This window comes from Gorilla gorilla, chromosome 11 (genome assembly GCF_029281585.2).
Source record: "Gorilla gorilla gorilla isolate KB3781 chromosome 11, NHGRI_mGorGor1-v2.1_pri, whole genome shotgun sequence".
Lineage (NCBI taxonomy): Eukaryota > Metazoa > Chordata > Mammalia > Primates > Hominidae > Gorilla > Gorilla gorilla.
In genome coordinates, this window is record NC_073235.2 from 60978003 (window position 1) to 61001471 (window position 23469).

Genomic DNA, 23469 nt, shown 5'->3' on the forward strand with positions numbered 1-23469 from the left:
CAGTGAATCCCATTTAACCCTCACATTTGGGACCAGCCGCCTGTCCTCCTTTTCCAGGCTGGACTGGTTGTTCTCTAGGCCTGCTGCACAGTGTCATTAATGCCTAAGTAGCCCTCTTCCAAAACTGAAGTCGGTGACACAGTGACGTTAGCAAATTGAGAGATTTGAGAAGGTCTCAAGAGGCTTCTAGTCCCTGTAGGTGTCTAGCACTGCTGCATGAGGGTATTGAGCAGCATTTGGCCTGGGCTTCTGTTTTGTGAGTGCTGCTCACTTGGCAACATGCTTTCCTCCTTGAGGTTTCAGGACTGGTGAGCTTTTCCTGCTAATCTAGGTCTTACTGTTGCCTTTCTCTCCTCTTCCCTCACTCTCCCCCTTTCCCCACCCTTGTGGACCCCTTTTTTCAGTCTTCTTTCATTCTCCAGTGTGATTATTGATTGCACTACTAATATGTCTTGGTCTTTGGGGAAGAAATGAATGGAGTCCAGGGGTGCAAAATTCATTTAAAATGAAGCTGACATTTTCATTTCAGTCTTATCAGGAGGGAGGCAGATTCTTGTCATAATAAAAGTTGGATCTTTTTTAATACAGTTTAGGAACCTTAAAAGGTAAACACTGATGAGAAGGGAAAAGCTATTTGTACTTAGCATACTGCTTATTGGACTTCAACTAAGAAGCACATCCATTACACCAATTTAGGCATCTCACTATGTTTCTACTACTCTAGGATGGCAGAGTATATATTTATATTATGTACTTTTTTTTTTACTTATGGAGGGGAAAATGGGTTCTGTATAAAACAAGAAACAGCCCTAAAAAATGTGACCTTTATATAATCTTACTTGAAGTTAGTTGAAATATCAATTGTGCCAAAAAATATATTTGTAAACTACAGCGTTATTTGCAATGGTATGAATAAATAAAATATGTTAGTTATTTGAAAGTAGATGAGCGAATTATGAACCTGATATGTCTGAAGTGATGATTAATACCATTAAGGATGATTTGTTTTGTAATAACATATTTAAACTAGGTAATCATGGATAGTAAAGCACTTTAAAATATGGTAGTAGATTACTTTCATTATTCAGTTATTTAGGTTTTTAATATGGAATTTTCTAGACCAATTGCAAAGACTTTTTCAAAGTACTAAATATCCCCATTATAAATAAAGTGCACTTAATGGTTCTTTTAATTTTTAAGCAAACAGCAAATGATTTTTTATAACCAAATAGAGATTTTAGTTTTGCTATTTGCTTGCTCTTTAACTTTGGGCAGATATTTAAACTGTTTTGAACCTATGTCCTAATCAGTGAAGTGAGGATCGTGCCTACCTCTAGAGGTTTTGCAAAAACTTTAATGAGATGAAATAAATGATCATTGCTCTATTTTTTTTTTTTAAAGTTCTGCATTTTTAGTAGTCAGGAAAACTATTAAATCAATGAGGTGGCCGGGCGCGGTGGCTCACATCTGTAATCTCAGCACTTCGGGAGGCCGAGGCAGGCGGATCATGAGGTCAGGAGTTCGAGAGCAGCCTGGCCAACATAGTGAAACCCCATCTCTACTAAAAATACAAAAAATTAGCCGGGCACGGTGGCGGGCATCTGTAATCCTACCTACTCAGGAGGCTGAGGCAGGAGAATCACTTGAACCCAGGAGGCGGAGGTTGCAGTGAGCCGAGATTGCACCATTGCATTGCAGCCCAGGTGACAGTGCAAGACTCCGTCTCAAAAAAATAATAAAAATGAAGTACCATTTTTTTCACAGATTAGGCCGACAGACACTGGAAAGAATGATAAAACCTCATGTGGATGAGCGTTGGCAAGTTGGACTCACATTGCTACAATTCTTCTGGGGAGTTAAAAAAAAAAAAAAACAAAACAAAGCCCAGAAAGTTCACTTGGCTCATCACTTCTAATGTGCTATATAAGGAAATAATCAGACAAGTGGACAAAAACTGTTTTCTGCTGAGTCGTTTATACTCTCAAAAATTCTAAATATTAGTAAATCAGACAATGAATTTTTTTGTAGCCGTTAGTAATAACTATGTTTAAAAAAAAAGTGTCCGGGTGCCGTGGCTCACACCTGTAATCCCAGCACTTTGGGAGGCCAAGGAGGTCCTGACTTGAGGTCAGGAGTTCGAGACCAGCCTGGCCAACATGGTGAAACCTCGACTCTACTGAAAATACAAAAATTAGCTGGGCGTGGTAGCGGGTGCCTGTAATCCCAACTACTCAGGAGGCTGAGGCAGGGTAATTGTGTGAACCCAGGAGGCGGAGGTTGCAGTGAGCTGAGATCGCACCTCTGCACTCCAGCCTGGGCGACAGAGCAAGACTCTGTCTCTAAATAAATAAATAAATAAGAGGGGTATATATGTATATATTTTTAACCTTTCATTATGGTGAATCAATATCAGTTTTAACATATATTTTCTTTTTTGTATACATTTTTACTTGAAAATATTTTATTTTATTTTATTTGAGATGGAGTCTCACTCTGTCACCCAGGCTGGAATGTAGTGGCGCAATCTCAGCTGACTGCAAGCTCCGCCTCCTGGGTTCACACAGTTCTCCCACCTCAGCCTCCTGAGTAGCTGGGACTACAGGCACGTGCCACCACGCCCAGCTAATTTTTTGTATTTTTAGTAGAGACAGGGTTTCGCCATGTTGGTCAGGCTGGTCTGGAACTCCTGGCTTCAAGTGATCCACCTGCTTCAGCCTCCCAAAATGCCGGGATTACAGGCTTGAGCCACTGCACCTGGCCCAAAAATATTTTAAATAGAAATTTAAATAAACATTTGATAGTTTACCTAATAAATGCCATGTTATATTTTCTTTTTTAGCAGTGTATATTCATTTAAATTGAAGGCCTTGGCTTTGAGGATTGAATTTATCTATTCTGTGAATTTGTTGGTGCACCCCTCTTGAGAGTGTACTAAAAATCAAAAGTGGTGGTAGATCAGTCTCCTGTAAACATTCTTCTTCCTCATGGTCCACATCCATCTGTCCTCTGGTCTGAAATATCTGTCTCATTTTTCATTTTCACCTGTGCAAGTTCAGAAGATTTTCATTTCTTGCTTTTAACCAGAATCTTGTCTTTTGTCTCTCCAGAATTCAGCCTTCACATGTTTACATGTGTCCCCAAAATGTTCTTATTTCAGAACAAAGCAAGCTGACTGAGAAATTTGAGAGTCTCAGTCAGTGTCTCTCTTTCGCTCTCACTCTCTCTCGCCTTCTCTCTCCGTGTGTGTGTGTGTGTGTGTGTGTCTGTGTGTCTGTGTGTCTCACTCTCTCTGTCTCTGTCTCTTCTTTATCCTCCTGGGTAGGTGGTTCTTGATGAAGGAAACTCTCAAATAACCTATTATGAATTCTTCCTGTAAAAAGACATTTAGGTTCCTGCACTCTTGATAAGTTGCCTTTTTCATTATATCTTGAAAAAAATTAATGGTCTGAAGTCCCACTAACAGATTTTTTTCTATGCATTTTTAGTGATATGTTGATCTCCTTAAAAGAATAATTTGGTATTATACAGGTGTGCCAGGATTCTTCAGCTCTGGGAACTTGAAGCAATTCAGCTTGGTTAAAGATGAATCAGGTTCTTTAGGCTATCCACTGGACAGTGCCTCACCTAGAGATGAAAAGATCCACAGGGCCAGGTGTCAGGGAAGGGGAACAGAGCTTCCACCCTGCAGGAACCTCCATGCATTCAACTATCGGGAAGCTTCTATGTATTTTTAAATGACTAGAGTGATATTCTAACAATACTTTCAGTGTTACGCAGTATTTGCATTTGTATATTTTTGAGTGGCCTGCCTTTTCCTCTTGGTTCTTTGCCTGGTTTTTATCTTCAAGGTACCTTCCCTCTTTCCTGCTTTTTCTCTTTAGTTCACTTGCCCAATGCTAGATAAGAATCACACAGAGAAAATAGATACTGATTTAGGAGTTATATTCTCTTAAATTGTTTTCTTTTAATTCTCTAAAATCTGGCTTTAAAAAACAGTCTGTCAGTTATTCTGGAAACTCACAGAGTGGTGGTGAACAGCTTAGGAGTCAGGTAGACCCAGGCTTGAATTTAAACTGTGTCACTAGCTGCTTAACCTTAGGCAAGTTATTTCACTTCTCTGGCTCTGTGTACTCAGTTGTGAAACAGAGATAATGTGTAACTCAGTTTTGCCTTAAAGATTAAATGATATAATGTTTTAAAGTGCTTAGCACTGTATGAGTCATAGTATTCAATAGGTGGTTGCTGATGTTGCTATTATAGCATTAACTTTTCAGAGATGAAGGTAGAGGCCAGACATCTTATTTCAAATATCATTGTAACTTTAAAAATCCCAGTAAATGTTGCCTGTTCAGTATACAGTCAAAATCCCCCAAAACAAATCCACAAAACAGAAGTGTAGGGTGGGACACAGGTGCATCTGGTGTTTCGTAAGTATGAGCTTAGATATGGAGTGTGGTAGAAAAAGAATGAAGAGAGGATAATGGAGGAAGGGAAAAACTCAAGTCTTGTTTCTGACTAAATTTTTTTAGAAAAAGGAGATTGGATGACTGCACTGAGGCAATGTGAGGATGGGCAGATTTTAAATTGTGCAGCTTTTGACACATTTTTATTTTTTGTTATTTTTATTTTTATTTTTTTGAGATGGGGTCTTACTATGTTGCCCAGGCTTTGAATTCCTGAGCTCAAGGGATCCTCCCACCTCAGCCTGCCAAGTAGCTGGGAATACAGGCATGTACTACCAGGCCCAGCTTTTCCACACATTTTTTAGTCAATGTAAATATCAAATTACAATTGTTAGGTGACTGAGAATGGGGAAAATCAAAACCTATCCAGATAAAAAGCATTTTTATAGTCCACTACATTCTCATGATGGATTCTGTACTTTGTTTCAGATTTTTTGTTGTGAGATACTTTAAAAATGTTAACATTTTATCATGTTATCAGTTTTATATAGTTTTCCAAAAAGGTTAACTGTGTTGTGAAATGTAATTTTGTTTCTTGGGCTTCAGTTTTCTCTTCAGCATTCGTTTTGTAGTAGTGATGATTGGGAATCTCATGCACTCTGCTGATGTTGGCCTTATAGCCATCTTCCCCAGGATATTTCTTCTAAATGTCTGTGGATGCTGCAGTGTTAAACAGTGGAGATAGGTTGATAGGGCAAACAGTCTTGGCCTGTTCTAGAACCTTGACTCCTCTGTGCTCTGCTCTGATAAACTCCTGCTCAGTTTGTTCATATAATACTGTTGACCCAGTGCCTGCATTAGGTGGGTTGTGAGTGTTTTGTTTTTTTTTTTCCTTCAAGGGTGAGAGATTTTTGGTGATCATTCAAATCTGCCTCTGCTAACCAGGCACAGCTTTCTGCAGCACAGCTGATGGTGGTGACAGCACAGCCTGTGGCCACAGAAGAGAACAGAACTCCTGTGCTCACCTAAGGATTAAGCCCATGGGGCTGGTGCATTAGCTCAGTGCTCCTGGATTCAAAACAGTTGTAGAATATGTTCAGGAAGAACGGTAAAATACCCTCCATGAAAGAGCCTGCGGTAGGGGTGCCTTCAGTGGTCCAAAATGGCAGTTACTTCAGATTCTCCACAATCTGAGCAGTTTATTATACTATGGTGGTAAGGGGAAAGGCTTGGTGAAGATTAATGTTAAATACATAAGATAAAATGACCCACTGATTTTTTTTTTAATTAAAAAATGGGCCCCTTTCATATCAAAACTGAAGATGGATACATTACCTGAGGGTGCACATCAGCCAACAAAAGTGGGTTCAGCATCCCCCCAACCCTGAACCCAGAGCAGTCCCAACAGCCTGCCCCATGTAGTACCTGTTAGTGAAGTACCACCTTTGACCCACCTTGCTCAGTTTCCTCACTTGTTCTTAAGAGAAGTTAGTTCCTTGTGACCCAGTTGTGTTTCCAGCTATAGAGAAACTGTAACACCACTGGGTTTTAGCTGGATAACATTTTTAACACATGTCTGCATTTGAGTTAGAATAGCAGAGATCAGAGTACTGATAATCCTGAAGGATAATTGGGCCTGTGTCCACTGGCCTGGAGGAACACATATTTGTGTGAGTGGCCAAGCAGAGCACCACTGATCCCTCCTGCCATTGGAAAGCACAGTGGCCTTGCTTCAATGGCAGCGTGTTCTAAGTCATGCCATTTTACTTAGTCTTCATTCACTCGGTTAGAAATGAGGTCAATTATTCCTGAAAAAAAAATTGGTAATACTTGGACTAAATAAAAAAACTGCACCTGCCTGTAGATTTGTCTTAGACTTCTTGAATAAAATGAATGATGCTGGGACATACAGAATATAGACAGAGTTTAGAGAACAGGATGCATGAATTAAACAAAGTCTCACCTCTCCAGACTTGTATTTGCAACTTCTGATTCTGTTATGCACAACAGCATGTATCAGAAAGTGAGATAATTTCCCAGAAATGTTAGAAAGTTTTAATTAGTGTACTGATGCTAGAGAAAGCAGCCATGAAAGTCATCCTCAATACAAAGTTGCTGGCACTTTTATGGACAGTATATAAGGTAATTTAGTGTATTTTACATTCATGAATAATCAAGGCAGGTTAATCTTGCGTATTTGTTTCTAATTACTCTATTTTTACTACTCCCATCATTTCTCTTTCTCCTGCAAGAAGTTGGAATGTCCTAACCACAGTGCATCACATACACCCACAGAACAGTAGCAAATGAGGGCCCCAGTGTTTCTGTAGAGAAAGCAGTCACCCTGATAACTGCTGGTAATGACAACCTTGTTGACTGTACCAGTCAAGGTTTATTATTAAGTGTGCAGAAATTTTCATTTTTGACTCACAAATACATTTTTGTTCTTTCATAAACATGTATAATAGCAAAAAATAAAGATAACCCATCCTCATTAAACCTAAGTTCCATAAAGAAAAGACACAAAGCCTGCTCTGTTTATAGATATTTTGTTTCCCTGAGCAACAGAAAATGCAGTGCTTATTTAACTTAGCAGCAATGCCTTGTAAAAATATAAGCCTGCAGATGGCAATGGCCTCTATTTTTCTTCCACAAGCTTCCTCCAATTCAGAGCCCGTGCCTTCCTTCAGCCACAGAGCGCACAACAGCATGGATAAGATTGAGTCAGCCCTCTTACATTGTTGGCCTACAGCTATGGAGCTACCTTTGCAAAGTTGTCCACTTTGGGGTTTGAGCATGGGAAGTAAATTCAGAGATGCAAGTATCTGGGAGAGGGCATGAACTCGTGAGAAAGTCCTCATATTCTGAGCTCCTATGACAGTTTTGCCTTTCGAAGCTATCTCGTCTCTTAGCAGCTTTGTTTTGGGCAGAATGAATAGCAGAGGGGCAGGAAAGACCCAGAATCTTGATGCCCAGCCTCCCTGCTTTTACTCTGCTGCTTGATACTGCCTCTAATGAAGGAGCCATTCTTATAGAGCAGTTACTTTGTCTGAGGCCTGAGAAACCCAGAAAAATTTATCATGACTGCTAGACCTGGGCACAGATGGATTTTAGATTAGACTTGGCAGGGACAACAGGCATCTTGGAAACTCCCTAAGGAAGGGTCCAGATCAACAACACTGCAAACACCATATTCCCTTCAGGCAGGCATCTCTATTTTGCTGTACCAGGCCTTAATACTCTCTGGGTTGTAGCCTCCAGTGGTCCATTTGACTTCTGAGATGTATTAACAAGAAGACTAATATTACCAATGGTAACCGCTCACTTAACAAAAACAAAACAATATACCCCAACATTTATTGTTGCCTTACAACTCTGCCTTTTTGGCCTCTCTGGATAGCCACTGACATCATTTAAAATGAACCATTTTATTTCTAATTGCTACATGCCAGGTTGGTTTATATGTGTCTGTTTCTCAGCATTCCACAGATGCCACATTACTCAAAGCTGTGCTTTTGTGCATCTTCACAGATTTCTCCCTCCCTACCCTGCACAGCCTCCCTACCTGAGGTTCTCATCTAGCAGCTGCCTACATGCCCTGCTGACATCCATCCACAGCACATGCCCAGCCAACTGAACTCAACTGCAGTGAGTGTGGCTGTAGTGCCAGTGAACTGGCTGTGCTCCAGGACTTTGCCTCCCCTGCCATGCCATCTGATGTTAAGTGTTTTGTTGAAGAGGGAGATTTAAACGCCTCAGTGAGGGCACACCAAATTTCACAGATCTGTGAAAGGTGCATGATTATTATTTCAGTCTCTATTGTGTGCCTATTTTGATTCACTCTTATACTGTCTTCTGTCTGCACATCCACAGTATCACCATGCAGATGTTTGGCTAGGTAAGGTTTTCCTGTTTAAGGCAGGTGGCCTTGATCTTCCTACTTTTCAGTCCTTGGTATCATTAAGTTTTCAGGATCATGTGTAAGACCTCAGCAGCTTTCCTGAATGTGTGCCTCAGGAGCATGGTGGTTGGCATCAGGCAGTGTCTGAACAGTATTTATAAAGCATGTTTGATGATGCTTACAACATTATTGAAGGTTTTCTGAGGGCTGGAAGCTCTTATCTAAGTAAAATAGAGTATTATGAAATCCGGTTAATTGACTTTGCTTTATTGCATTCATGCTGAAGAGTAGACCATCCACTTGGATTTTTTAAAAATCATGAAATTATTTTTTTTCATGATCATGAAATCCCAAGATGTTAGTGAGAACAAATGAGCCAGTCATATTTTAGGAACTGTTCTTGATGATGGTTCCTGGAAATAAACCACTGGACACAGAAGTGACCTCTAGTTCCATTTGCAGCTTAGGGTCCATAAGAATTCTGGTTCTGGTCTTTCTGAGATTGAAGTCTTCCTAGTCGCAGTAGGGGAGGGATCCCCAAAAAGTTTCCAAAGAAGTTAGAGCCCTCATTCCCAAATTAGTGCCCTGGGCTGGAAATTTTAGCTTAAATTGTCTCTCAAATCCATTTGAGCTTTGAATTTCAGTGACAGAAGGCCTCACCTTGAGTTCTCTAACACATACTTGTCTCCAAGTGAAGTGTCTTCTCATCACCCCTCACCTTCTTCCCAGTCCCCTTCCATGTGGATCGCTGCAGTCACTTCTAGTTGAAATCTCTGCTACCACCTGACTTCTTTCCAGTCCTGTAGCACAACTAGTCTGTAAAACATAAATTTTCCAAGTCACCTTTAGGGAACTGCCCAATTGCAGTTGGTGCAGATGGACACAAAAGGTGGTTCAAAAGTTGGGTTAACCCGCATGCTGATAGGAGTTAATGGTGATGCAGAATATTTGTTTACATTTAGTACAACTTTTACAGTGTGTTAGAGATGGTTTTTGTAAGAATAGAAGTAGACATTCGTAAAAGCAAAGAATAGTAAGTTCTCTCTGTTTTAAAATAAACTTTTGGCACAAATCCTCGATACTTTCTGCTCTGTGGTCGTCTATTTATATATTAAGAATGCTGTGGGAATTCTTGCTAAGAAGTGTTAAAGACTTTAGGCCTGTAATATACCTCTCTTAGCTTTGCTATCCACATGTGTTTTGCATAATTCCAGCTAGGAACCTCCCCTTGGAGGAATTCTTCAGCCTGATTAAAAGTTTGAGCCATAACACATGTGAAGGAATTGGAAAAGCTCTTGGAAGCAACATTTGTCAGATGATGTAAGCAATATCCAATTTGTTAGCTGTACTTAACTATGCTTCTGCTATTTCATAGATGTATATCAACTCATGTAGAAGATATGTCAAAAGGAATTCCAGTAATGCATTATCTTTCATTCAATCCATATTTACTTGGTGGCTGGCTCTAACGCTTCAGTGCAGAGTCCCTTGACTCTCCTTTTGCCTCTAATTTCCTCCCTCACCTAAGATTAAAAAATATTTTGATAATTTATAAACAAATACTTCCATGGCTAAGGAAACTTGCTACTCAAAGCAAGTCCCATGAATAAGAGGGCAAATAATATTTTTGTAAAATGAAGTTATATTCTCATATATAAACTCATATTTTATCAAATCCTATTTTAAAGTGGGGATACACTTGTAATTTTTAATTGTGCTTTCGAAACTTAAGATCTTCCATTTCTCATTGAAATTTTATGTTAAAATTTTGGACATTCCAAGTATTTTAAACAACTTCTTTTTTATTGGAAATTTTAGCAGCTGAGCAAAGTTTGTATCATTCATATGCTTAGAATTATTTTAACCCCACCACCCAAACTGCCTTTTTGTCTTTTAATTGTATACACAATTCTGAAAGCACTTTGTTCAGTTATATTACCTCACGATGTGTTACTTTAGGACAGTGCTTGTCAACCTTGAATTTATACCACAATCACCTGGATAGATTGCTAAAAACAGGTTGCTGGGCTCTATACCCAGAGTTTCTGATTCAGTAGGTCTGGAGCATTGCTGATGGTGCTGGACCATACTTTGAGAACTACTGTTTTAGGATTTCTGGTAAATTCTGGCTTTTTTTTTTTTTTTTTTTTTTTTGAGTAATGAGTTTGAGATATAAGAAAACATAGGAAAGGTTTGCCATAGATTTTATAGTTCACAAAATTTAAAGTTCCTTTTTAACTTCCCTTTCTTGTTGTTCTCATAATATTGCATTTTTCTTACTTTGATTTAAATATATTTAGTGCTGACAATGTGACTTGTATTACTTGATAAATGACCAATGTACATTTGCTACTTTAATAATTTGAGAGGTCATGAAGGGAGCATTCCAATGACTTTTATATTGTCAACATTGCGTTATTAGGAAGTCAATATAAACAAGTTCCTATGAAGTACATGGCCCAGGGCCTGACACATAGTGGACACTGAGTAAATGCTGGAATGAACAAATGAACAATTGTCCTACTCCCCCGCAGTGTAATAGTTACTCTTTGAAAACTTGATTGATCCAACTTTGAATATCTGAGAATTATCTGATTTATTGATCTTTACTATTTCTTTGCTTCTCATTCTTGTAGTCCTGAGGATGGTTGTCTCACTGGCAATTTAGCCCTTCTATTAGGAAGAGAGGAGACAAGTTAAACATAAAACTAAGTTTTCACTTTTCTCTTGTTAGTAGTACTTAATTATTTACTAGAATAGGTAGTATTAACTTAAAAGTTCTTTGAGGGTTGATTCAGGTTCATTTATTCAAGCTGGCCTTATGATCTTCTAAATATCCTTAAAAAAAAAAACCAACTTTATTACCTAATCTGGAATATAAATGTATCGCAAATCAGATACTACTTTTATATCCTTCTTGCAAATTCACAGGAATTTCCAATACTCTGTTACTGCATTCTAACAAAGTTTATTATGAGAGTTCTGAAGATACTGAATATGTTGAAATCTCTTTAGTGCTTCATTTTCCAACTATTTCAGTGCAATTTCAATCATGTTTTGTCTGTTTTTGATGGCTGTCCTGTGATTAGATAATGGATAAGAGTTACGGTAGATTGCCAAGCCATCTGTTTGTATCAGTCTTCACAAAGATGCTTCTTCCAAAGGAGAAAATGGACAGAAGAGCTTAATAGTGTTTTCAGGTGGAAATTAAGAGTTCTGTTCCTGTTCTGGCACTGATAGCATGCTATGGAATAATTCTGTTCTGCTCCTGCTTACTTCATGAGGATGTTGTAAGAGTTAATTTAATAACTATTTTGAGTGGCTTAAGGCACTGATAGGAAAGGTACTTTGTTAGCCATACAGGTATAGGAAGAGTATGAGTTCCACCATAGGCATGCTGAATATCTGGGAGGAAACCCTGTTGATGACTGGGAGACATGAAATCAAAACTGAGCTCAGGCACCCAGAATAAAATTTTTAGTGGGTAGCCTAGAAGTGATCACCAGAGTATTAAGATTCTACCCACCTGCCAAATGTATGCCTATCAGGAAAACCAAAGACAACCACTAAGGAGCTCTTGGAGCTTAGGGGGAATCGGGAGATTGAACCCTAGTCATTTGTCCAGGGCTTTTCTGAGGCCCAGGTTTTTCCTCCTGTACTGTGCTGCCTGCTGACAGCTGTTGCAGTTGATAAACCAGTGAACAAAGTCTCTTCTGTACTCATGTAGCTTTCTCCTTGAGATTGGGGTAGGGAGGATTAGTAATGTATTAGGGGGTGGTGATAAGCATTAAGGTGAGAAAAGAAGCAGGGTGGGTGATAGGAGAAGTGAGGGTTTTGGAGTGGCAGGGAAGGGGGTTCATCAGGATCAGAGTCAGGTCAAGAAAGGCTTCTTAGGTGAGGTGACTCAGCAGAATGAAGGAAGAGACAAAGCTGGGGAGATGGCATGCCAGGGCCTGGAACTGCAAGTGTAGAGGTAGTTGCAGGGAGGGGTAGAGTGCTGCTGTCCCTGGAAGTACAGGTGTGGAGGAGGTGGGGTCTGAAATGTGCCCACCTTTCCACCAGCAGATCTGGTGAAGAAGACCATAAGTACATAGGAGGCTCATCCCTCAACTGTGAGCTTCAACAGCCCTGTTTTGAAACCTTAAGTAAAACATTTGTAAAATAATAAGCCTGAACTTTTTCCTTCCAAGCTATACTGTGAAATGTGAATTTTAAAAAGAATGGTTGTTAAATATGAAGAAAGTACTTTCAAATTAGATGATCAGACTGTGTTTCCTTCAGAATTGTGTTGCTTTGCTTGAACATGGCAATTGAAAGATCCCAGAAGCAAGACTGTGGACAAGTTATGCCCTGGCTTTGAGCCTCCAGTCACCTTGCTCTGCAGTGCAGTCCTTGATGTTAAGTGGCCTTCCTCCAAGCTTTAGGAACCCTCAGTGCAGGTTGTGGTTGAGGAGATGAAGAAGGCCTAAGAGGAGCAGCTCCTGTTTTTATAATTTTTTGTATCAGTGCTCCCTCCGAAGGGTATTTAAGTAAAGGTATTAACAAAATTAAGAATTTGGCAGACAGCTCACTTAGATGATCACCAAGGTCCTTCTCATTTCTAAAGTTATTTGAAGCTGCTGTTTTCATTAGTCCTTAAGTATATGTTGCTACCATATAATTTGGCCACAAAAACGTTTAGATATGTATCAAAGACCTCAGGGCTTCCTGACAGAAGTGCTTCTTGACTGATTGTGTATTTGGTACAAGGGCTTCCTTGGTGATAGTTTCTACTCTCTTTAAATACTGTTCTGTTATTTTTGAAATCTGATCAAGAATTGACACAATAAATCTCTTTGATATTTATACTTATGCCTACTTTTAACCTTTTAGGAAAACTTTATGAATTGGAATATTCTAAAATCCTGAAATAATTTGGAATATTCTAAAATTCTGAAGAGAATATGAACGGATTGTTAGAATGGAACTTTTACCCGATTCCCTCAGACTAGAGTGTTCATACGACATTTTGCCAAGAAGTTCCTGTAGAGGCAATATCACTTTTAGGATGGATGGGTCTAAAAGGATCATATTTAGTTTCTGGTTATTCATGGTTGCACTCACTTTAGAGGATGTGTTCTTGTTAGGTTGCTGCTACTATTTGTCTCTTCTAAATAACAGTATGGAATTATAGAAAGAAAGGTTGGGAGAATAGTCGTGTGATTCTCCTGGTCAGCATAAAGCCTGTTCCATCCAGCCACTGACTATTTTGTTCTTTCTTTTGCTTTGAAGGCCTAGATGACATGTCCATTACTTGGATGTTTTTATGTTCTATACCTCTCTCTTGCTCCATATATTTTGCAGTGGTGCAGATATATTGATCCATAAATGATTGGTATTACATACTGAATCAAGGTACATGCATTCAACTCTAGAGAGAATTGTTTCTCGGTGTTTTTCACTATGTGACTCACCACTGTGAAGGTATAAAGATGAGTTTATGCCGCTAATGGGGTAGCTTTGTTGTGATGTAATTTCAGTAGCTGCCCATGGCAGCTGTTAGTCGAAGGTAAATTCAAAGTCAGATGGTTTAGATATCACAGTGGTGAAGATCAACAGAGTACCGTGAAACCAGGACTCGGTCATGGCAACCTGAGACTGTTCTAGCTAACTCTTTCTAATGTGTTTCATCTGGCACTTTCCCAGTTCAGTCCCTTGCTTACCTTTCCCCATTTGGAAAACTCTGCTTTTGGAAGGAGAATGGATTACAGGTCTTGACAGAGGCTTGGACTCTTGACTTCTTGGTTTGTTTTTTTAAATTTAAAAAAGAATTTCAGTTCTTTTGTGACCATCACATTACTGAAGTTAACATTGATGTCTTGCTCAAACTTATTTTTTTTCTCTCACACATTTCAAAAGAACCGAGTTAATACATTGAATTGAGCAGTCTGATAAGAAGGTAGTTTGGGGGGGTCTCCGGGTCCACAGAATTTCCTTGAGTGTGGATTGCTGTGTAGGAAAAGCTCTCTAAATTTTTTCTGCTGGCTGAATGTAGAGTGAAGTGACCCTGTTGCTCTCCGTGGTGAGCTTTCCATAATTGAAATATTCCTGGATTCATTGCCAGGAGTGGACTTCCTTTACCTCTGCTCTGCCACAGGGTGGCTGCTGCCTTTCTCCTTTAATAAGGTATGTTCATTTTCCCCCACTCAAAGACCATTTCATCCCTTAGACATTCTACCCAGGACATTGAAAATAGAAACAAGGCCAGGCACGGTGGCTCACGCCTGTAATCCCAGCACTTTGGGAGGCCAAGGTGGGCGGATCACCTGAGGTCAGGAGTTCAAGACCAGCCTGGCCAACATGGTGAAACCCCGTCTCTATTAAAAAAAAAAATATACAAAAAATTAGCTGGGCATGGTGGCAGGCACCTGTAATCCCAGTTACTTGGGAGGCTGAGGCAGGAGAATTGCTTGAACCTGGGGGGCAGAGGATGCAGTGAGCCAAGATCACGCCATTGCACTCCAGCCTGGGCAACAAGAGCAAAACTCCGTCTCAAAAAAAAAAAAAAAAAAAAAAAAAAAAAAAAAAAAGAAGATGCCAGTGAAGGAAAGTTAGAAACCACTGCGTGTCCTAAGCAGTTCTTAACTCCCATGGACAATTCTAGCATGGGTTTTATAATAGTTTATAATTGACATATAGGTAGAAAATTGATACCAAGAAACCCAGCTGCTCCTAGAGTACTGGTAGTAACTCAGAAAGAGTAGAGAATTGTACTGTAAAATGAGCAGATTGCCTTTTCACTTTCTTTTTCTACTGCATCAAAGTGCCAGCTTGCTCCATCTTTGCTAAACATTAGATTAAATGTCTTATTTATCATGATACCTCTGATGTTCAAAATTACATGTGTTGCTGTAATTCTTATGAATTGTGAGCATACATTCTTCTACGTAAACAGATGGTACTGTTGACACAGGCTTTATAATCCTAGTAGGCTGGACATCAAAATTTTATATTTCTACCATTACCTTAATTGTAGAGAGGTTCTGGGGTGACTGTGGAAAGTCATCTAACATGTGTTCTCTTTCTTTGCACTGCTGGGGTTCCAAATATTTATTAATCATTATTTATACTCTGTAATGCCATACTTTATTGGTGAATGTACCATCTTTGGGAGGTCATTAGATATTCTTTAGTATCTAAGAGAAATATCTACCTATCAGTGAATTTCAAATTATAGTTTATGGTCTTCAGATTAATGAAAAGCAAGTTCCCACCCCCACCAAAAATTAAAATGACACAAAAATGCATCTTGGGAACATCACAATATTTTAAACTGAGAATACTAATTTTTTGAGATTTGATTATATCACATATGACTTAGATTCTGATAGATTATGAATTTGTAATCAGTTCAATTTTGTATACTGAAATTATCTTTGCACTCTGAATAAATGAAGTATCAAGCAAAATTTTAAGAGTAACAATATTTTAAGAGATATAAACACAGTTAAAATCTTTGAGGTATTTTACCACTCACTTTTAGAATTATCAAATGCTGCTTTGATCTTTTCATCAAATCGGAACAGATATCTATATTTTTATTGGCAACAATAAAAACAGTCTGTGAGGAAATGAAACAATCCAGTCTTTCATTTTCTTGCTCATTTAATCTGAACAGGTGATGTTTCAGTATATTGAGACATAAGACAATCAAGACTTTTTGAGACATAAGACAATCAAGACTTTGTTAACGGCTTTCTAGATTATTGGTAGAATTATAGCTCTGATTTATAGGGTCACATTAAAAGTACACCTTTGTGTACACTAGGTCTGGAGGTGATGATATAGAAATACTAGTGTGGGCCGGGCGCGGTGGCTCACGGCTGTAATCCCAGCACTTTAGGAGGCTGAGGCGAGTGGATCACCTGAGGTCGGGAGTTTGAGACCAGCCTGACCAACATGGAGAAACCCTGTCTCTACTAAAAATACAAAATTAGCCAGGCGTGGTGGCACATGCCTGTAATCCCAGCTACTTGGGAGGCTGAGGGAGGAGAATCGCTTGAACCCAGGACGTGGAGGTTGCGGTGAGCCGAGATCACACCACTGCACTCCAGCCTGGGCAACAAGAGCGAAACTCCGTCTCAAAAAAAAAAAAAAAAAAAAAAAGAAATACCAGTGTGACCACATTGTAACATAGGTTGTGTTATTTCCTGCTAATGGAATGTAGCTTCCTTGACTTGTGGTTATCTCCCAAAATTCTTCCTTTAAGAAATTCAAAACCCTCATCTAAAAGGAAAGAAGTTACCCAAATAGGAAGATTGAAAATGAAATCTGATTCTTTCTGACATTTTTACTGCCAACTAATGAACAAAAGACTTCATTAAGGAAGCAGGTTGTTCAGTGGTTCTTTGTGTCTGAATATGACTGATCTAATATATTAAACATTTTTCTGTAAATGTAGCAGTATAGTGCCAGTTTCTATTTTCAGCTCCTCAAATAGTAAAATCAGTTCTGTCAGCAGGCATTTTATTAAATGCCTCAGAACATGTGTTAGACATCGTAGAAAATACAGACATAGAAGACAGGGATCTTGGTCTTATTAAACTTAAATCTAAAAAGATGTGGGAGCATTTTAAAGAGCAAATACAAGTGCGTGAAAATGAGCATTGCGTGTTGCTAAGACTTGAACTAGATTGGTTGGACTAGAGGAGTGAGTCATCGAAAAAAGGCAATTTCAGAACACATTAATGAATGTCTTCTTAAGGATGAGGCACTTGCAAAGTGCCTGTGTGTCAAAGGAAGAAATGATTTGGTGATTCAAGTGGTAGTGAAGTTGTTTGACACTTGCTTGTGGGCTTTGAAATGATAGGAAGAGCAGGGCTGGAGTTCCAGGAGAGCTGGGCCGGACTGGGCTGGTGGGGTGGGGTGAGTCCACTTCCCCTGCCCAGGCAGCTGATGGAAGGCATGAGAATAGACCTATTCTAGGGCAGCTGTGTTGAAAGGGAACTGCTTTCAGGAAGAATGCCCACTGTGGCCCCCATTTGGGGACAAGCAGATGCAGAGGGACCCCTTCCAAATTTACACCTAGCTTTTGCCCGAGATTTCTTTAGTGATTGATCTCTACCACTGCATCTGCTCTACTTTTCTGTCACCATTCCTCATTCTTCAAAGTGCAGCTCAATTCCTGTTGTGCCAGACCACAGAGTGGTAGGGGAAGGCCTCTGTGAGCCTGAGTATGGTGAAGGAGGAACCCTGGAGAGAGCTGGGCAGGAGGGAGCATGCAGAGCTCTGCCAAAACCCACGTCAGGGGCTGAGCGCGGTAGCTCACACCTGAAATCTCAGCACTTTGGGAGACCGAGGCGAGCGGATCACCTGAGGTCAGGAGCTCAAGACCAGCTGGCCAACATGGCAAAACCCCATATCTACTAAAAATACAAAAATTAGCTGGGCGTGGTGGCACACACCTGTAATCCCAGCTACTTGGGAGGCTGAGGTAGGAGAATCACTTTAACCCAGGAGGCAGAGGTTGCAGTGAGCCAAGATTGCGCCACTGTACTCCAGCCTCGGGGGGAGAGTGAGATTCTGTCTCAAAAAAAAAAGTTAAGTTGGTGCTCTTTATTTTCTGTACATAGTGTATTATGTATCAAAAGTGTGATTTTGGTTAAACAATTTTATTTGAATCCTATAATTTACCATTACTACAAAACAAATGTTCTATCCTTTGGAAGAAATTAGTAAATGGGAGAATTTTCTTTAACTTTGAAAAATTTAATCTAGTATTTATCTGATGTACTATATTTGCTCAATTAACTGTCACATGACTTAATTTCCTTCTAGAAAACAGTGACAAATTGTATTTATCAGAGAGAGAAAGGGAGAGCCCCGCCAACCAATTAGGAATAAATTTTCAAAATTAAATATTTTTGATTTGCAATTTTATTTTTGTACAAGCTTTCATGTAGAACATGATTATTTACCTTCCTCTATGAAATGGCATTTAAATTTTACACATGAAGTAGAAGCACATGCAAACACAAGCTAGTCATGAAAGATACCCTACTCTGAATCAGCCCATTGGGTGTTTAAGAAAAAAAAATGCTGAGTAAACCATATTGTCCTCAAAATGAGTAGTATTAAAGCCAGCAAGAATGGTATGGCATGAATCATAACTCAGTTTTTTAAAATGTTATGGTATATCTTGTCTAGAGAGTATTTCTGGTTGCTTAGAGCATATTTGAAGATAATTCTATTACATATGCATTTGGATGCAGCTGTGCTCTTGGGATTACTGGACTAGAAACACACAAACTATTATTATTTTAATGAGGCAGGCTTTATTTTAAAATATACAAAATTGGAATAATTGCCTAAGTCATTTCTATATATCATATGGAATACTAAACTTGTATATCTTGGTTCTTGGATTTGAAATTGCACTTTAGGTGAAATGGAAATAAACTGCCATGAAAACAAAATCTGTAAACAGATTATTAGACATAGACAATATCTCAGAATTAAGGCATTGTTTTGGAAAAGGTGATTTAAACCCATGAATATTGAAAGAAGAGAGATTAACATGCTTGTGGTGGTGATACAGTGCATGAGGACAGCCATTGCACAGCAGTGGTAGAGATTTGTGGAACGGTTGGCATTTGCAACATTCTCAGCCAGCTCTGTCAATTAGAGCAGATTCTCACTGACAAACTGTGGTGTGCCCATGTGGCGTGGAACACTTACTCCAACAGCTGTCCCACTGTACACTTGTGAATCAACATGTAACTGTTTTCATCATGTTCTAAAGTGACTAATAGACGTATATTATCCATCATGACCAACCTTTTGATTTGTATAGGTTGATATTAACCCTTTCTTAAATTTTTGAATTGGAATAATCGGCTAGCTTATTGTCTGTGGAGAACAACCACCAGTACTGACAAGACCTCCCTAAAGTCACGTCACAGAGCTTTGAAGTCACTGCAGTCCTGAGCCTGTCCTCAGTTTTACAGTTCTCAGAACCTGGAGTAATATATAAACCAGAACACAAATGTATTAATTCATAATTATCAAAATGTCCATATTTGCCAAGTACACTTCTCCTTTCTAGGATCAGGTGACTGTTGCCATTGTGAACTTAGAATCTTGTCAAAGGTGAAGATGCGTTTGCAAGAAGAGTTCATCTCAGGACCATCTCTGTCCCTGAGAGCAAAGATCCTTCTTGTAATCTCACTTGTTTTTACTTCTCTGGGGAGGGCAGGAATCTGGGTTTTCCTTTTCTGTGTTTCATACTAACTATCCTCTTCTCCAATTATGACAGCAATCACATGTGATAAGTTATAATCTGATTTTGGTCTACGTGTTAAGAGTCTGTTCCTTGATGATAGGTTAGAGTTCTTGGGGGGATACTTTTACTGATTCTTAGTTTACGTCCACCCATTTCCAGTCTTATCCTCATTTTATTGATTTTTCTGATTTTCTTCTCTTAGAAGCAGCCTTGTTTCCTTTCTCTTGAGGTTTTGAGGAGCAGCTCCCTGATGCATCTGCCTGTGAGGATACTGAGGCGAGCAGGATGGCAATACCCGAGTACATCTTCCTAGTGTCCTTAAGTAGCCCACTTGGACAAGGAAGGACAAGGTTTCCTAGGATTCGATTTCATGATTGTATCCCCCAGGGATTTGGCACATGAAGGAGAGAAGAATCATTCTTTTCTTTTGCAGATGTTGGAGATTTCTTCTTTTTGATGTCTTTAAAGTCTTCTGTTCCTCACAGTTGCTTCCTAGCTCCTCACCGGGCCTTCCAGACATTTCCCCAGTACTCCTAAGTTGACACCATCTAACTTTTACCCTCCTGACTCCAGGTCACATTACCACCTTCACTGGGACCAGTGACACCTCATTCAGTTTGACTCTTTGCCTCAACTTTCACCGTCATCTTAGGCAAATTTAAAGGCTGTGGAGACAATCCATGTCTTTACTTGCACTTATTAGTGTTCCTTCGTCTTCTCATCTCCAGAGTTTTCTTTCTCTTTTTCTCCCCCACCCCACTTCCACCCCAATATTAGACTGTTGGCATTCTCTGAACACAGCACGCTGTGGTGTTTTATGCCTCTCTGTCTTTGTAGTAAGTCTCATCTTCCCTGACGACCCCGCTCTCCCATGCGAAGTTGAGCTCCCCTCACTTCTGTGGTGGTAGATTTTATGCTTGTTTACTCTTGCATTTATCACACTATTTTTACTCCTTTGTTCCTGCTAGACAGCTCTTTCAGCATCATAATGGCCACAAAACCTAACACCATCTGGTGTATAAATGTGTTTTCATTGAAAACACAGATATGTTGTCATATCTTCCCTCAGTTTGTTTCATGCTCCCATTGAACAAACACTTTTGAATACCTACTGTGTTTCAGGCACTTTCTGGATCTGCTGAGAATGCAGTGGCAATCCAGATGAAAAGAATCCCTGCCATTACTGAACCAAGAGCATACGTTTAGATTGCAGAAAAGTAAATAAGTTATCATCCAGTCCATTGCGTTCTCCATCTGTGATCAACAGAACTCTAGAAACTTTATAGTGGTTGTTATTTTTTCTTGTATTTTCTTCAAAAAGCTGTTTGGAGATGTTAAGTGTGAAAATTTGTCTCCTTGAAAACGAAATATAGTATTAAGCACACAGATTCTAAATGGAATAAAGGAGACTGAGAGATAACCATCATTCCTCTATCCTGCTGAAGACCAGACAGAAAGAAAGGATGTTATCACAACTGAGAATCTATGGTACTTTTTAAAAAATATCTTTTAAAATCAAGAGGTTTTTTTTCTTTTACTCTAAAGAGCTACTTAAAAAAATTGCAAATTAGCCCGGGTGTGGTGGCTCACGCCTGTAATCCCAGCACCTTGGGAGGTCGAGGCGGGTGGATCACCTGAGATCAGGAGTTCAAGACCAGCCTGGCCAACATGGTGAAACCCCATCTCTACTATAAACACAAAAATTAGCCGGGCGTGGTGTCATACATCTGTAATCCCAGCTACTCAGGAGGCTGAGGCAGGAGAATTACTTAAACCCAGGAAGCAGAGGTTGCAGTGAGCCAAGATCGTGCCATTGCACTCCAGCCTGGATGACAGAGTGAGACACTGTCTCAAAAAAAAAAAATTGCAAATTACTCAATGCATCATTGCTTAAATAAGCATTATTCAGAGACTTTAAACATGTATAAAATCAATTTTTCTGATGTTATAATTCAAAACTGTTGACTTTGCTTTTATTGCCTGTGCTTTCAGTAAAGTAACTTATAAATTAATGTCTGTCCTAAACTGGACATGTTTTAGGCTAATTGTTGTATAACCCAGATGGGGGAATTTATCTGTGCAACCAAAGTACCAGAGTGTACAGTATACCAAGGTCATTTCCATGTGAGTGTTCATGAAATAAGCATGAAAAAACAGCTAAAACTTGCACCTGGCCTGGAGTAGGCTGGGCTTTTTTTCTGGAAAATCATTTATTCATTTACTTTCAAGCTAAGTTGTCAAGAAATTTAAGCCAGGTATGGTGATGTGCATCTGTAGTCCCAGCCTACTTGAGAGTCTGAGGGCTCAAAAATTATTTGAGCCCAGGAGTTTGAGTCCAGCCTGGGCAACATAGCAAGATCCTATCTCTTGAAAAAAAAGGAAAAGAAAATAATTGGTACTCAGCCTTCAGCAAAAACAGAATTTCATGTTTTTGGTGGCAGGAATCTTTATTGAAAAGAGCTTTAATTTTTCTGTACCATTTCTTAAAAGTATTAAATTAATGTTTTTCCTTAATAGATAAACATCATTGGAAAAGCTGAGGAAAGCCAAATTGTGAAGGATGGAACAATGTCTCTTTCCATCTACATTTGCTCATGAATGATAATGATTATCATACTGTGGGATTTCCCAAAGTATGTTCCTCAGAATGTTAATAGATGATCCTCAAAAAAAATGGGGGTTGGCTGGCCTGGTGGTGCACACCTGTAATCCTAACACTTTGAGAGTCTGAGGTGGGAAGATTGCTTGAGGCCAGGAATTCAAGACCAGCCTGGCTAACATACTGAGACCCTGTCTGTACAGAAAATTTAAAAATGGGCTGGGCATGATAGTGTGTGCCTATAGTCCTACCTATTAGAGAGGCTGAGGTGGCAGGATCGTGTGACCTAGGAGTTCAAGGCTGTAGTGAGCTATGATTGTGCCACTGTACTCCAGCCTGGGTGACAGAGTGAGAATCCATCTTTTTTTTTTTTTTTTTTTTTTTATATATATACACATGAGGGTCTCTGGTTAATAAATGTTGAGATGTAGGGTTAGGTGAGATTAAACAGGTTCTTTTTTTCATGATTTCTCGGAGTCTTTATGATGCTCCACACCAGTGCTTCTCAAAGCTGAATGTGTATACGAAACACTGGGGATCTGACCCACATGTAAAGTCTGATTTCTTTGGTCTGGGACAGGCCTGAAATTCTGCATTTCTTACAAGTTCCAAAGTGCAGCCTGCACAACTGGCACACAGATCACACTTTAAGTAACAAGATTCTTAGGGATTTTTTAAGAGGAACCATGTTCTGCCACATTTCCCAGACTTGCTAACCATAGGAACCTCATTTTGAGATGCTGGAAGTTGTCCGTGGAGCACACTTTGAGAATTTTAAATTGAATCTTTAAAATTACAAATGAATTAATGTATAATTTAAATAGAAATCTCATGCAGATCTTCTAGGTTATGATTGGCCGAACAGCCCCGTGTAAATCCCAAGACACTGAAAAAATCATTTAGCTAGTTCATGTAGAAAGAAAAACCAGTATGGGCTAAAAAGACAACCACTAGGTAAGATAGCAAGTACACTGGATTATATACTTCTCTTTTTTTTTTTTTTTTTTTTAAGACAGAGTTCCGCTCTTGTTGCCCAGGCTGGAGTGCAGTGGCACAGTCTCGGCTCACCACAACCTCTGCCTTCTGGGTTCAAGCGATTCTCCTGCCTCAGCCTCCCGAGCAGCTGGGGGATTACAGGCACTTGCCACCATGCCTGGCTAATTTTTTGTATTTTTAATAGAGATGGGATTTCACCGTGTTGGCCAGGCTGGTCTCGAACTTCTGACCTCATGATCCGCCTGCCTCAGCCTCCCAAAGTGCTGAGAGTACAGGCATGAGCCACTGTGCCCGGCCTACTTTTCTTATT

The 23469-nt window shown here is 39.5% G+C and overlaps 1 protein-coding gene across 2 annotated transcripts in view; it reads left to right on the forward strand.

Annotated features, from left to right (window-relative positions):
* The window catches only part of PKP4 (plakophilin 4), a 224596-nt gene that overhangs the window by 34982 nt on the left and 166145 nt on the right, over positions 1-23469 (forward strand). The gene's annotated exons all lie outside the window — the stretch shown is intronic.